Genomic DNA, 8,603 nt, shown 5'->3' on the forward strand with positions numbered 1-8,603 from the left:
AAAACCGCGTCTTCCACCCTTTCCCCCTCAAAATGGATGAGAGAAATCTAAACAATAGGGCCTAGTTCACAAAATTGGCCCACAGTAGAGGCCTTAGGGATTTTTAAGTACAATTTATTCCGGGCTTTCAACTTCCCGGCCGGAGTTTCCATTCCTGAATGCGGGTGGGGGTTTTCATTGTTTCCGTCCCCCTCCTGTGTTTCAGCAAAGGTCATAGAGATCGTTCAAACTTCGTTCTCTGAGAAAATTTACCGGGTGGCCTTTTTGCAAATTGCCCATACACACACTCACACACACCCCCACACACCCACATTAGAACCCGGGTCCAAAAAATTTGCGCAGGGGGTGGTGGGGGGGGGTCCCCTCAGCCCAGCCTGCACCCTTTCCATTTTGGGCCCCTTGGGCCTTAACCCACCAGTTGGAAATCCCTTTAAAAATCCTGGACCGCGGGTTCTTATTGGTTCACCTGTTTACCTCCCGGGTCACCCCTAACTGCCCCCCCCCAGCCAGCCTGATCACCCCTAACTGCCCCCCTACTGGCCAGGTCACCTCCAACTGCCCCCTCCCTGCTGGCCTGGTTGCTTCTAACTAACCCCCCCCCCGCCAGCCTGGTCACCCCTAACTGCCCCTCCGCCGGCCTAGTCACCCCTCACTGCCCCCCTGCCAGCCTAATAACCCCCAACTGCCCCCCCTGCTGGCCTGGTCGCCCCACACAGCCTACTTGTTCAGTCGTTTGGTTGTCCCTCACTAACCCCCCTGCCAGCCTGGTCATAGGCAGCCATCTTGTGAGGGTGTGATGGTCAATTTGCATATTGCCTCTTTTTTATATAGGATAGGATTAGTAGATAGCCAAAAAGTAGAAATAACTCAAATAAATGAATCAATGAATAAAACGTGGCACATATACACACTCACACTCACACACACACACACACACACACACACACACACACACAGATAGGCAAATCCATAGAGACAGAAAGCAGATTGGTGGTTGCCAGGGACTGGGGGAAGGAAAGAATGGGGAGTAATGGATACAGGGTTTTATTTTGGAATAAGTGTTTTGAAACTAGATAGACGTGGTGGTTGCTAAATGTCACTGACTTGTTCACTTTAAAATGTTTAATGTTATACTATGTGAACTTCACCTCAATAAAATAAAACTAGTTTCAAGATCACAAATTCTTTAAAAGCTAATGGAGTCAATGCTACTACTTTCTTCTTCAGAGTCTATAGTTCAGAAGAGCAGCCTTCCAAAGGGTTATCCTTAGTTTTATAATATTAAGTCATAAAGCTAAAATAATAAAATATTTCCATAAAAGAAAAAGGGGATCATTGTCACACCCATTCTCCCCAATAACTGTGGCGAATCTTACATTTAAAAAAATTCCTTGTAGGAGAAACCAAGATGGCGACATAGGTAAACACCGGAGATTGCTGCCTCGCACAACCACTTCAAAAATACAACTAAAAGACGGAACGGACATCATCCAGAACCACAGGAAGGCTGGCTGAGTGGAAATTCTACAACTAGAAGGAAAGAGAAAAGCATACCGAGACTCAGAGGAGGTGCGGTGCGGAAGTAAAATACAAAGGTGTGGAGGTGCATGCGGAGAGGGCTGGCGGCTGAGGACACGATTGTCTTTTTCAATCGGGAGGGAGTCTCAGGCTCTGAGCTTCAGTTCCGGGCGAGTCTCTGGGGACCCAGACTCATATGGGAGAAACGGGACTGTCTGGCATTGGTTGGAACTCGAGGGCAGCTTTCTCTCGGAGGCACTCGTAGCGATTGCCGGGGCCTCTGAGGGCAGGACTGAGAGCAGCCATACTGCTCGCTCCGCCCGCCCTGTTGATCCCCTGGGACCCCGCCCCACCCAAGCCCTGCAGGGAGGCTTTTGCATATGAAAGGCCCGGCCCTTTGTAATCTGAAAATTACTTAACAAACTGCAGCTGCCCCAAGCCCCCAGGCAACTTGCATTGCTTTACAGCTGGCTTCTGCTGGGTAGCCTCAGACAGAGGCTAGATTAGCACCTCCTTAGATCCAAGAGCCAGTGTACCCAGTGGTCAGAGTGGGACCATCCAATTACAACTCCTCAGATCCATAAGGGACACACTCAGTGAGCACCAAAGCCCCACTGAAGCAAGTCTTGCCCCATAAGGGTGTCTTCAGCACAGAAGTTCTCCCACTGTAGACACAGCTGATTCTCACAGCCAATTGGCCTGGAGGTCAAATCCTCCCAGTGATACCTACAACAATCAAGGCTTAACTACAACAAGACTGTGCACAAAGCCCACAAGGGGGTGCACCAAGAGTGTCTACCTCAGGTAATTGGGGAGGCTGAGCCACTGGGCCCTATAGGACACTTAGCACAGAAAGCCACTCTATCGACACAGCGGAAGCAAAAAAATGCCGAGACAAAGAAACAGGACACAAATGACAGAATGGAGGAAAGCAAACTACTGGATATAGAGTTCAAAACCACACTTTTAAGGTTTTTCAAGAACTTTCTAGAAAGCGCCGATAAACTTAATGAGACCCTCAAGAAATCTAGTGAGATCCTCGATGTTGTGATAAAGGACCAACTAGAAATTAAGCATACACTGACTGAAATAAAGAATATTATACAGACTCCCAACAGCAGACCAGAGGATGGCAAGAATCAAGTCAAAGATTTGAAATACGAAGAAGCAAAAAACACCCAACCGGAAAAGCATAATGAAAAAAGAATCCAAAAATACGAAGATAGTGTAAGGAGCCTCTGGGACAGCTTCAAGCGTACCAACATCCGAATTATAGGGGTGCCAGAAGAAGAGAGAGAGCAAGATATTGAAAACCTATTTGAAGAAATAATGACAGAAAACTTCCCCTACCTGGTGAAAGAAATAGACTTACAAGTCCAGAAAGCGCAGAGAACCCCAAACAAAAGGAATCCAAAGAGGACCACACCAAGACACATCATAATTAAAATGCCAAGAGCAAAAGACAAAGAGAGAATCTTAAAAGCAGCAAGTGAAAGACAGTTAGTTACCTACAAGGGAGTACCCATACGACTGTCAGCTGATTTCTCAACAGAAACTTTGTAGGCAGAAGCAGTGGCAAGAAATATTCAAAGTAATGAATGCCAAGAACCTACAACCAAGATTACTTTATCCAGCAAAGCTATCATTCAGAATTGAAGGTCAGATAAAGAGCTTCACAGATAAGAAAAAGCTAAAGGAGTTCATCACCACCAAACCAGTATTATATGAAATGCTGAAAGGTATCCTTTAAGAAGAGGAAGAAGAAGAAAAAGGTAAAGATACAAATTATGAACAACAAATACACATCTATCAACAAGTGAATCTAAAAATCAAGTGAATAAATAATCTGATGAACAGAATGAACTGGTGATTATAATAGAATCAGGGACATAGAAAGGGAATGGACTGACTATTCTTGGGGGGGAAAGGGGTGTGGGGGATGTGGTAAGAGACTGGACAAAAATCGTACACCTATGGATGAGGACAGTGGGTGGGGAGTGAGGGTGGAGGGTGGGGTGGGAACTGGGTGGAGGGGAGTTATGGGGGGAAAAAAGAGGAACAAATGTAATAATCTAAACAATAAAGAATTAAAAAAATAAATAAATAAAAATAAAAAAATAAATAAATTCCTTGTCAAAAGAAAAATAAGCCCATATGTAATTGTTTGTTAATTCAAGTTAAAAAGTTTTTATTTTAAAAGTCCTTCAAAGACAACTCTAGACAATGGCAGTTAAAGCCATATCTATCTAATCTGCAGGGAAGATTCCAGAAGAGACCTGGCAGGGTGGCTCAGCTGGTTGGAGCGTTATCCCATACACCAAAAGGTTACCGGTTTGATCCCTGGTCAGAGCGTGTACAGGAGGCAACCAGTTGATATCTCTCTCTCATATCAATGTTTCTTTTTCTCTGTCCCTAAAAAAAAAATAAAAAAATCAGTAATCAATCAATCAATAAAATAATACCCTTAAAAAAAAGATTCCAGAAGAAAAAGTAGAAAAGGGGGTTAATCCTTCATTGATTTTCTATAATAATATATAGTCTTTCTTCCTAGAGTTCCCCCATGTTCTGGCTGTTCTCTGAACACAGGAATTTGATAGTTCAATGAGATGTCTAATGAATACTTCTAGTTACAACCATAAATGTGGACTGGAGCTAAGACGAGGGAAGGAGACTGAGATTTGGAAAACAACAGTCTTAGACTCTTCCAGCCAGGATGAGACAAACCAGGGGGAATACGCGCATTTGCAGAGCTCTAACTAAAAGAGCTATCTCCGTTCCCTCTACCTACCCTTGGTGTCATGCAAGTTTCCATTCCCACCACTAAGAGTATAGTAGTGGTAGATCTATTCCAGGTATCCCAGGTTATTGAAGTTCTGGAAATATTTTCCTTAAAAATTAGATTATCTATGGTAATACATCTTAGATAGATTACTAATTCCCAGAAAATTGCATGCAGTAATGCACCTAACATGATCTCATTTCCAGCAATGTAATGTCCCAGTTGACAGCCCCTCAGGCCTGCCATTACTGCCAGAGAGCCCTTCTGGCACAGGGCTGCACCCTATCAAATCTGTGATATGCGCTGCATACTGCTTCTACAGACAAGTTCTTTCTAGTAATTTGTGTGTCCCTTCTTAAAAATAAGACCAACATAATAGTGAATAATTATCTGTACTTGCTTGGATTCCAGATAAATAGTTTCTTTTTTTTTTACAGACAGCTGCCACAGTTCTTATGCATGATGACCCTATGTTTAAAAGAAGAGTAAAGCTGAGTAGGAGGTGAAATAACCTTTCAAATTAAACCAGTGAATTATCACAGGGCCAAGCATTAGTAGTTTCAGTTCCTAGAGTTTTAAAGCCATTTTACCCCTTAGCTACTTTTTTTCCTACACAGGAGCTCAAATACTGCTACAAGGAGGAACAAGCAGACATAAACAGTTTACAAAACTCCTCATAAACAGCCCTTCACTTTAATCAGGTTGTTTATTTAACAAAAAAGGAAATTCCCTGCCTAGTCCAAAGAAACACTGTATCTGTGCTGTGAATAGATATTCTAATAATTTTTACTTTGGAAGCAACAAGTATTTTAAGAGCAATATGAAAAGGTTTAACACACACAAACTATTATACACAGATATCGTTCTTCAGTATGAGTCCAAGGGTATGGAGTATAGTACTAGACTTCCTAATGAGAGTGTCCTGCTCTGTCTTTTCAAATAAATGTCTAAATATTAAAATAAGCACACTTTATGTGGCTTGGTATTCAATGACTTTTTTATTTCTAAAAAGAAGACTAAAGAAACCAGTAAACTTGACCATATTTGCAGGTTATATAAAAATAAAAACAAAGATTGAAAGTATACTGTTTGACTGTAACTTACTGGAACATCGAATGTGTTCTTATAAACCTTAACCCCCTCCCACAACTCTTGTAAATACTAAAAGAAAACAGACTAATACCAAGGGGAAATACAGGGATAATTACAGCCGCAGGAGTATTTATTCAGTGCCCACGTTAAGCCATGTGCTGGCTTTTTACATATTCTATTTTCACTGCACTCTCTACTTTTCAAACAACCATGCAAACCAGGTATTATATAATTCTCGCCATTATAGAAATGAGGAAAGTGAGCCTTAGATGATTTGGTGATGTGGCTAAGGGCACAGAAAGGGTTCAAACCACGGTCTACATGCCTGACTGGGTCCATGATGTAGCTAAACCCACATGAAACACCCTCTGAAAACATAACTGCCATTGGGTAAAAGCCACGACACTGTTTTCTTCAGGCCAGGTGGAGAGGCATTTTCATCTAATCCAGTGGTTCTCAACCTTCTGGCCCTTTAAATACACTTCCTCATGTTGTGACCCAACCATAAAATTATTTTCGTTGCTACTTCATAACTGTAATGTTGCTACTGTTATGAATCGTAATGTAAATATCTGATATGCAGGATGGTCTTAGGCGACTCCTGTGAAAGGGTCGTTCGACTGCCAAAGGGGTCGCGACCCACAGGTTGAGAACCGCTGATAATCTCTGATTCAAATCAAAGATTTGGAGCACTTTTCAATGTCCTCTCCCATGTGCAGAGTTATTTGCTTATTTACTAGATCTTTCCTGGCAGAGTTGTCATATACATAGAGGGGTACTCCTCTGTATTATGCAACCTTTTTACACTCTTTTCTGAGAATGTTTATTAACATATATATATAAATGACTACCAGCCTGGCTGGTGTGGCTCAGTGGTTGAGCATGGACCTATGAACCAGGAGGTCATGGTTCCCGGTCAGGGCACATGCCTGGTTTGTGGGCTTGGTCCCCAGTAAGGTGTGTGCAGGAGGCAGGCAATCAATGACTCTCTCTCATCATTGATTTTTCTATCTCTCTCCCCCCCTCCATTCCTCTCTGAAATCAATAAAAATATATATATTTTTAAAATGACTACTAGCCCTAGCCGGTTTGGCTCAACGAATAGAGCATCGGCCCTCAGACTGAAGGGTCCCAGGTTCAATTCCACTCAAGAGCACATACCTCAATTGCAGGCTCAATCCCCAGTGCCAGTTGGGGCACGGGAGGCAACCAATTGATGTGTCTCTAGCACATCAATGTTTCTCTCTGTCTCTCCCCCTCACTTCGACTCTCTCACTCTAAAAAAAAAAATTTAATGGAAATATATCCTCGGATGAGGATTAACAAGACAAACAAAAAAAGATTACTAATTCTCAATATGAAGCTCTATTATTTTTCACATTTGTTTAGAAACTACCATATTTTAGGTAATTCCTTACTTGAGCATTTATTCCATAAACAACTGCTGTCCAGTCATTATTTGCTGAGAAATGAACTAAGGCATGGAGGTGAGTGGGGGGGGGGGGGCAGAGATGTACAAAAATATATAAAAGTTTGCCCTTGAACAGCCCACTGTCTAATGCAAGGACTGGAAACTGTGGTCCACAGACCAAATCTAGCTTACCACCTGTTTTTGTATGGCCCATGACCCAAGAATAGTCTTTCAAGAGGTTGAAAAAAGTAAAAAAAAAAAAAGAATACTTTGACATGTGAATTTATATGAAATTCAAATTTCAGTGCCCATAAGTAAAGTTTATTGAAACATGACTAAACTCATTCATATACTACAGTGTGTGGCTGCTTTCAAGCTACAATGGCAAAGCTGAGCAGTTGTGGCAGAGATCATGTGGCCCACAAAGCCAAAAGGTCTACTCTGGTCCTTTATAGGAAAAGTTTTTTAGCCCTTGATCTAAGGAAGGGCCTGAGAAGCCACAACATCATGTTGATAAGAACTAATGTGGAGGAAAGCAGATACTGAGAGGGTCCCAGAACACTTTTCAAGAGGGAACATTTTAGCTGGGCGTAGAGGAGGAATTTGAGTCCAGAAAAAAAGGGCAAAGGCCACTGCAATAGTAAAGAGATGCAGAAACGGTACCCAGGAGATGCTGAGAAACTCAAGCAGTTTGCTATGGTGTGGGGTGCATGATGGAAAGGAGGCAGAGGGCAACAGAGGAGGCTGATAAATTAGATTGAGATCAGTATACAAAGTCCATATGGAGACGCGTCTTGCGCTACTTCTCCCAGCCCCTCGCCGCCTTCGCCAGCTCCTGCAGTCCTTGCACCTACCCCACCAGCAGGTCTCAGGCTGAGTTCGACAAAGCTGCTGAGGATGTTAAGCACCTCAAGACCCAGCCAGCAGACGATGAGATGCTATTCATCTACAACCGCTACAAACAAGCAACTGTGGGTGACATAAATACAGAGCGGCCTGGGATGCTGGACCTCAAAGGCAAGGCCAAGTGGGATGCCTGGAATGAGCTGAAAGGGACGTCCAAGGAAGACGCCATGAAAGTGTACATCAACCAAGTAGAAGAACTAAAGAAAAAATATGGAATATAGGGACTGGGTTTGGCTGCCAGCCATGCATGTCATCTAAACTGATAATCATGCCTTGTTTTTCTAATACCACAGATGAAGTGAAATAATGAAATAAACTTTTTTCCTGAATACTGTCCAGGATACGGCTCTAACATTAAGGAGCGGAAATGGTTACTCACCTTGTGGAGTAGTTTCCATCTATAGATCAATTAAAACTGCATTTATTACTTTAAAAAAAAAAGTCCATATGGCGCCCTGACTGGTTGTTCAGTGGTTAGAGCATCAGCCTGCAGACCAAAGAGTTGCCGGTTCAATCCCCATTCAAGGGCGCTTACCTCGGTTGCAGGTTTGATCCCTGGCCTCAGTTGGGGCACATGCCCTCCTTCCACTCTCTCTAAAAATCAATGGAAAAAATACCCTCAGGTGAGGATTGAAAAAAAAAAGTTCATATGGTAAGCGTACCAAAGAGTTATGGCAACTGGGAATCCCCCCTGGTTTTGAGGAGGAAAATGGCAATCTCACTTGTGATTCAGAAGCCTGAATCACAAGTTTCTTTTTAAAAAAATATATTATTTTTATTGATTTCAGAGAGGAAGGGAGAGGGTGAGAGAGAAATAAAAACATCAATGATGAGAGAGAATCATCGATTGGCTGCCTCCTGCACACCCCACACTGGGGATCCAGACCGAAACCTGGC

General features: G+C 42.8%; 1 protein-coding gene and 1 pseudogene across 2 annotated transcripts in view; one reads left to right on the forward strand and one right to left on the reverse strand.

Annotated features, from left to right (window-relative positions):
* The window catches only part of LOC102421247 (diphosphoinositol polyphosphate phosphohydrolase 1), a 66,553-nt gene extending 58,258 nt beyond the window's left edge, over positions 1–8,295 (reverse strand). The window contains exon 1 of the mRNA XM_023746965.1: positions 8,242–8,295. The gene's annotated coding sequence lies outside the window, so the exon portion shown is untranslated. The remainder of the gene's footprint in view (positions 1–8,241) is intronic.
* On the forward strand, positions 6,871–8,039 carry LOC102421853 (annotated as a pseudogene). The gene is made up of 2 exons (XR_002827066.1): positions 6,871–6,876; positions 7,613–8,039. The product of XR_002827066.1 is annotated as an acyl-CoA-binding protein pseudogene (transcript).
* Positions 8,296–8,603: the final 308 nt, after the last annotated feature.

Source organism: Myotis lucifugus, unplaced genomic scaffold (genome assembly GCF_000147115.1).
Source record: "Myotis lucifugus unplaced genomic scaffold, Myoluc2.0 scaffold_772, whole genome shotgun sequence".
In the NCBI taxonomy this organism is placed as follows: Eukaryota; Metazoa; Chordata; class Mammalia; order Chiroptera; family Vespertilionidae; genus Myotis; species Myotis lucifugus.